The following is a 6,256-nucleotide window of genomic DNA, read 5'->3' as shown; positions in this document are numbered from 1 at the left end:
AAATCCAGAAAAACTATCAGAGGCTCTATCAGCAGGCAATGTAATGGCACACACAGAGAGAGAGAGAGAATGGGAATGATATGCCCTTGAACACTCAGGAGACAGGAACAAAGATAGGAACACAGGAGACTCATCCTTCATTGATACAACCAATTTTCCAAGTAAAAAAAGGCCCCTTTCCCCATCCTCTCACCCCAGTAAGAGCTCTCCAAACTCAGGTTGCTAGAATGCTGCCCAATGCAAAGGTTAGGCCTTATGGGCATGATTATTTACATCAGCACTGTTTAGATCAAAATCAACTCAATGGCAGAAAGTTCATTTCAGATCCAATAACGAAATCTCCGCTGTTCGGTTAATACGATTAATCATCTTGTTTTCCAGAGCTGGGCAGACACACAGACCTCAAATCTACTTAGCATGGCTGACACATTCACATCTTCCATGTAACTCCTTAGAGAAGCTTCCCCTCATCCTTTAAGTACAACCTCTCCACCTCTATTATTTTCTTTCATCACACAGTTTTCACAATAGCATTTATCACAAGTTGTAATCACATGTAATAGATACTGAATGAATGCTTGCTGCATGTCAAGCACCAGTCCAATTGCTTTACAAGTCTAATTCATTGAATCCTTACAACAATCCTGTTCCTTAGAATCTATTGTCATCCCTTCTTTACCGCAAGGAATCAAGCACATGAATGAGGAGCTGGCTCAGGTTCCCACAGCTTCTGACGTGGCAGAGCTGGGATCAAACCCAGGCAGTATGGTTCCAGGGCATCACCTTTTATATTTTTATTCACTTACTTATTATCTGTCCCTTACTAAGCTCAAAACTTGAGGAGGGCACAGATTCATCTATTTTACTTCATATTCTCCTTGGCTGACAGGCACCTGACTTGGAAAAAGCGATCGACAATTGTTAGTTTAACTGCAAAGAGGTTGCTATCATCAGAGCCAAGAGATGGTGGGGATAGGAGGGAAGGCTTCAGGGAGAAGCTGAGGTCAGGTCCCAGTGCTTGGAACGTCAGGCTAAGCAAACTGAACTGTATCCTACTGGATGTGGTGAACAAACTCCATCCTCCACACAGCCCCGTCTCCACATCTCTGTCGTTAAGACAGTCTCTCTCCGATACGTACTCAATCGGCATTTGCTTAAGGAAGTAGCGGCTCCTAGGAGACGGCGGGTTTCCAGAGAGCCGGCGACTTGTGCCTACTCAGTGCTGTACCTACCGCGGCGCCAGAATGAATAGGCAGGTGAGGGGCGGACCCTCCCGCTCCCTCACTCAACCCGCAACACCAGGGAAACGGGCAGGGGACGCAACCTGAAGAGATGCTGCCGAGGACCCTGACGGTGAACTACGATCGCCTAACGGACCCCCGGGCAGTGACTCCGTGTGTATCCGGATGCCCCCACCTCTCCTCCCTTCAGACAGCCCCGGCCTCCTCCATCCAAGCGCGGCTCCTGCGTCTACCCGCGGCTGGAAGCGGGCGAGAAAGGGTCCTCTGCCTTCGGAGAGCGAAAAAGGCCCGAGATGGTTGGACCTGTTTGCCGTTACAGACTCTTAGCCCCAAAGCCCGGCCCCTCCTACCTCCGGCGCCGCCACGGCACCCTCTCAACGGAGAGCCTCGAGCCTGCGCATGCGCCGCCGGCTCCCCGCGGACAATTGCGTCTGCGCAGGCGCAGAGCGGTCCGGGAGTTTTGCTTCCCGTCCTCCTCTGCGGCCGGGGCGCGCAACGAAGAGTGGTTCCGGAGGGCGTGAGGCGTTGCTAGGCCGGCGCGGCGGTGCACCGTGCGCGTGGTGTCCTAGGGCCCCGTGGCCACAAGGCTGGACGGCGTCTGTAGCTGCTAGTGCAGTGGCGCCCGGCAAAGCCTATTAAAAGTTGAGAAGTCGGGGTGAGTTCAGGACAACGCCACAGTTTTGAGTTGAAGTTTGGGTCCACCACTGTTCACACAGGAAATGCTTGCCGATTCAGTGGCGGCCCTCAGACCGCACCTGCCTGAGGAGCCGGCGAGTAAACGGAGGGAGGGGGATTTGGAGACCCACCAAATGGGGCCGGACGGGGCGGGAGAGCTTCCTTCCGGAGGTGGCGGCAAACAGGTGGAGGCCTGGAGCTCAGTGGGCGGTAGCTGGAGCGTCATCCTGTGCGGCTGGAGCTGAGGTGATGCGGCCTCCAGCCTGGCTGGAGGGGTTTGCCATGGGCCGACATTTGAAGAAGTTTACAAATCCCATTAAGGGTTTGAACTTCAGCCTGGGGGCAGTTTTTAAAGGACGTTCTAGTCGCAGTGGAGCGGCAAGACTGGAGGCCCATTAGGAAGGAGGCTGCTATAATCTAGGTGAGAAAGGAGGGTGGCCTGAATTAGCATGTGGAGTGGAGAGAATGGAGAAGTATATTAAGACGTTTGAATTGTCATGACCTAGTTATTTGTTACAATTTAGGTTTTGGCCCAAGCACCTGAGTAGAATGTGGTCTCAAGCACTGAAATAATGGAATACAGGAAGAGTAGGTCTGGAGGGAAGAGAATAATACAGAAAGGTTTTTAAAATACGTATATATAACAATAAAGATAAATTAAACATATATAATTCACATATGAAATTAACCCTTTTAAAGTGTACGATTCAGTGGTTTTTACAAGGTTGTGCAATCGTCATCACTGTCTAATTCTAGAACATTTTATAACCCCAAGTAGAAATCTTTGTACCATTAACAGTCACTCCCCAGTCCCCCTTAACTTCATCCCCTAGTAATGACTAATGTACTTTCTATTTCTATGGATTTGCCTATTCTGTACATTTTACACAAAAGGATTCATACAGTGTGTGGCCTTTTCTGTCTGGCTTTTACTTAACATCCTGTTCATGTAGCACGAATCAATTCATTTCTCTTAATGGCTAGATAATATTCCCTTGTATGGATATACCACATTTTGTTTATTACCAGTTGATGGACATTTGTGCTGTTTCTGCTTTTTGGCTCTTAAAAATAATGCTGCTGTGAACATGCATGTACAAGTCGTGTGTGTTTTGTTGTTGTTAATCCTTATCCAAGGATATTTTTTTCCATTGATTTTTAGAGAGAGTGGGAGGGGGAGAGACAGAGAGAGAAACATTGATGTGAGAGAGACACATCAACTGGTTGCCTCCAGCAGGTGCCCTGATGGGCTGGGTATCGAGCCTGCAGCTGAGGTACATGCCCTTGGCCAGAATCGAACCCATGATCCTTCAGTCCACAGACCAATACTCTAATCACTTAGCAACACCGTCCAGGGCGAGTTGTGTTTTTAGTTCTCTTGTATATATACCTAGGAGAGCAATTGTTGGGCCATACTACATTTTGATGCCGAGTGTCAGATGCTAATAGAACTTCCAAGAGCTTTTTTTGTATGAAGGAATTCAGGAGTTGTTACTTGGTTTCGGAAACCTAAGTTAGTTTGTAGTATGATTTCCAAATGGATGAGTAAAGTAGACAGCATAGAGGAATGTGTGGGGTAGGGTGTCTCACTTGTACTGGTGAGATTTTAATTTATAGAGGTGACTAGGTGACGACAACACTATTACTAATCCTCACTAGAGGATATTTTTTCTATTGCTTTTCAGAGAGAATGGAAGTGGGTGAGAGAGAAAGAGAGAGAGAGACATCGATGTGAGAGAGACACATCGACTGGTTGCCTCCTGCATGCGCCCTGATTGGGGATGGGGAGCGAACCCACAATCTAGGTATGAGCCCTTGACTGAGAATCGAACCTGCGATCCTTTGGTTCCCAGGCCAATGCTCTAACCAGCTAGCAACACCAGCCAGAGCGAGGCCAACCATCCAGGGCGAGGCCAAAGCCATTGAAAGAAAAATGTATTCTATTTCTGGAGAGAAGAGGCGTGCCACACCACAGGAAGATTTTCGCCAGAAGGCAGAAGCAGGAGTGAGGGGAAAGCTTAGGAGAAAGCTGTCTTGCCTTTGTTTTATGAGAAAGGCAAGACAGGGCAGGGTAAACCTTTTTAAGGACTAGCTAGTTTAAATAATTTTGGCAGGCTTTGGGCAGTAGGGATGGTCTCTAGTTGCCTGGTACCTGGCCTTGGGATGATTTAGGTAGGGGTAATATTGGCTTTGTCTGTGAGAGTTAAAGGAGCTGATTGCTTCGCATATTAGAGGCTGCTGCCAAGTAAGTTGATTACTGTCTTTAGGAATTAGCCCTGGAAAGGGCATTCTCTCCACCAGCAAGTTTTTAAAACTTCATAAAATACAGAAAAAAAATGTAAGACATGATTAATGCACAGGGACATGGCTGGGATAATGTGAAGGACTGTTGTTGTAAAGGTGGCACTTATTTTTCGCCAGTAAAATTGAAAATGAGGGGCCTGAGTCTAATTTAGGACTTAAATCTCTTAGAGGCCAGGGAGGAAAACCTTCCCTTCTCTCCCAATATGGCCACACAGTATTATTCTTTTAAGCGAAATGAGTTAGCTGAAGTGTAGAGAAGGGAGTGTTCCTTAAACCTGAGATTCTCAACGGAATTGCTTATGGAATATTTTAAACTGGAAATGCTTGGATACCACCCTTATACCTGCTGAATAAATCTTGGGCAGAGTTTCTGACCTGTGTCTTTTGAAAGTTTTACAGATGATTTTGATGGCCTCTAGATTAGAGACTAATTGCTCACTACATTTACCCACTACCTACTGAACAAAGCCTGTAGGCTGAGTATAAAAGAGATGCCAGCCGAAACCGGTTTGGCTCAGTGGATGGAGCGTCGGCCTGTGGACTGAAGGGTCCCGGGTTCGATTCCGGTCGAGGGCGTGTGCCTGGGTTGCGGGCACGTCCCCAGTGGGAGATGTGCAGGAGGCAGCTGATTGATGTTTCTCTCTCATCGATGTTTCTGACTCTCTCTCTCTCTCCCTTCTTCTCTGTGGAAAATCAATAAAATATATTAAAAAAAAAGAGAGATGCCAAAAACTGGGTGAGGGGTAATTACAAATTAGAGTTAGACATGATTCCTCCCTTCAGGGAACAAAGGGACAGCTTTCTCTTTGGGCCAAGGTGAACCATGAGAGCCCCCTTGACCTGGACCTTGTGATTTATCTCCAGTAGAAGCTCTGAGGTTCACAATCTTCCACTAGAACTAAGCTGAAGGACAATGTCCAGAAACAGTGTTATTAGGTCCATGTTATTTCTATGGGAATACTGCGTGTTCCCTGCCAACACTTGTGGCAGAACTGCACTGCCAAAACACATAAGCCAGGAACATGAAGGAACATTACTATATTGAAAGGTCAGGATTGTCCTTGTTTGATAAACCTTCCAAGGTTTAACAGGAAGAGAAAATGAATGCAGAAGTTTGTGGAAAAATTAAGACACAATGTGTTCTAAGTAGAGGCTCTGTTTTCCAAGCCCATAGGAGTAGATCATTTTTGGGTACAGGGGAAACAGGCAAAGGTTGAATATGCTATGATTACCACTTCCTCACCCTCCTGGAATATTTTTGGAAACTTTTCGCATCTTCCACTGAGTTAATGTTTTAAACAGTTATGTGAAAGAAGTGAAAGGCCCTTGTCCCAGTTCTGTGGTTTGGTTATAAATCACAAAACCAAAACCTGCCTAGCTCCCTCTCATTTATTTTGGCAACTGTTGAGTAGTGGGCAAATTGAACAAGGAAAAAATTGTCTTCCCACTGCTTTGGTCATATAAATTTTATTTACTGTTGTATAATACTGTTCCCTACACTGCCAAAATTGTTGAAATCAGGAGGGGAGATAACTGTTTTACATGTCAAAGTGGACAGAAGTCACACTGGGTTCTGCTGCTGTTCTGTCTACCACTGCCACCTTTTGTGTCAGTTCTATTGGTAGATGGGTTTAAGGGGAGATTCCATGCAGATGTACTGGCCTCGACTGTAGAGAAGCATTTTCCCTAATAAAGTTGATAGTGTCACTCATAGTGTGTCATCTTCCACTTAATATTTTTTTTAAAATATATTTTATTGATTTTTTACAGAGAGGAAGGGAGAGAGAGATAGAGTTAGAAACATTGATGAGAGAGAAACATCGATCAGCTGCCTCCTGCACATCTCCTACTGGGGATATGCCCGCAACCCAGGTACATGCCCTTGACCAGAATCAAACCTGGGACCTTTCAGTCCGCAAGCTGACGCTCTATCCACTGAGCCAAACCGGTTTCGGCCCACTTAATATTAAGATGGCAGTACTCTCCTAAGTGACCTACAGATTGAGTGTAACCCCTGTCAAAATTCCAATAGCTGT

General features: G+C 46.3%; 1 protein-coding gene across 1 annotated transcript in view; it reads left to right on the top strand.

Annotated features, from left to right (window-relative positions):
* The first annotated feature begins 1,755 nt into the window (after positions 1-1,755).
* DNASE1 (deoxyribonuclease 1) overlaps positions 1,756-6,256 on the top strand; it is a 47,800-nt gene continuing 43,299 nt past the window's right edge. The window contains exon 1 of the mRNA XM_081089227.1: positions 1,756-2,337. The gene's annotated coding sequence lies outside the window, so the exon portion shown is untranslated. The remainder of the gene's footprint in view (positions 2,338-6,256) is intronic.

The sequence above is a fragment of the Myotis nattereri genome (genome assembly GCF_964212035.1).
Source record: "Myotis nattereri genome assembly, chromosome: 4".
Lineage (NCBI taxonomy): Eukaryota > Metazoa > Chordata > Mammalia > Chiroptera > Vespertilionidae > Myotis > Myotis nattereri.
Note: the sequence above shows the minus strand (reverse complement) of the source record. Positions and strands in the feature narration are given on the sequence as shown.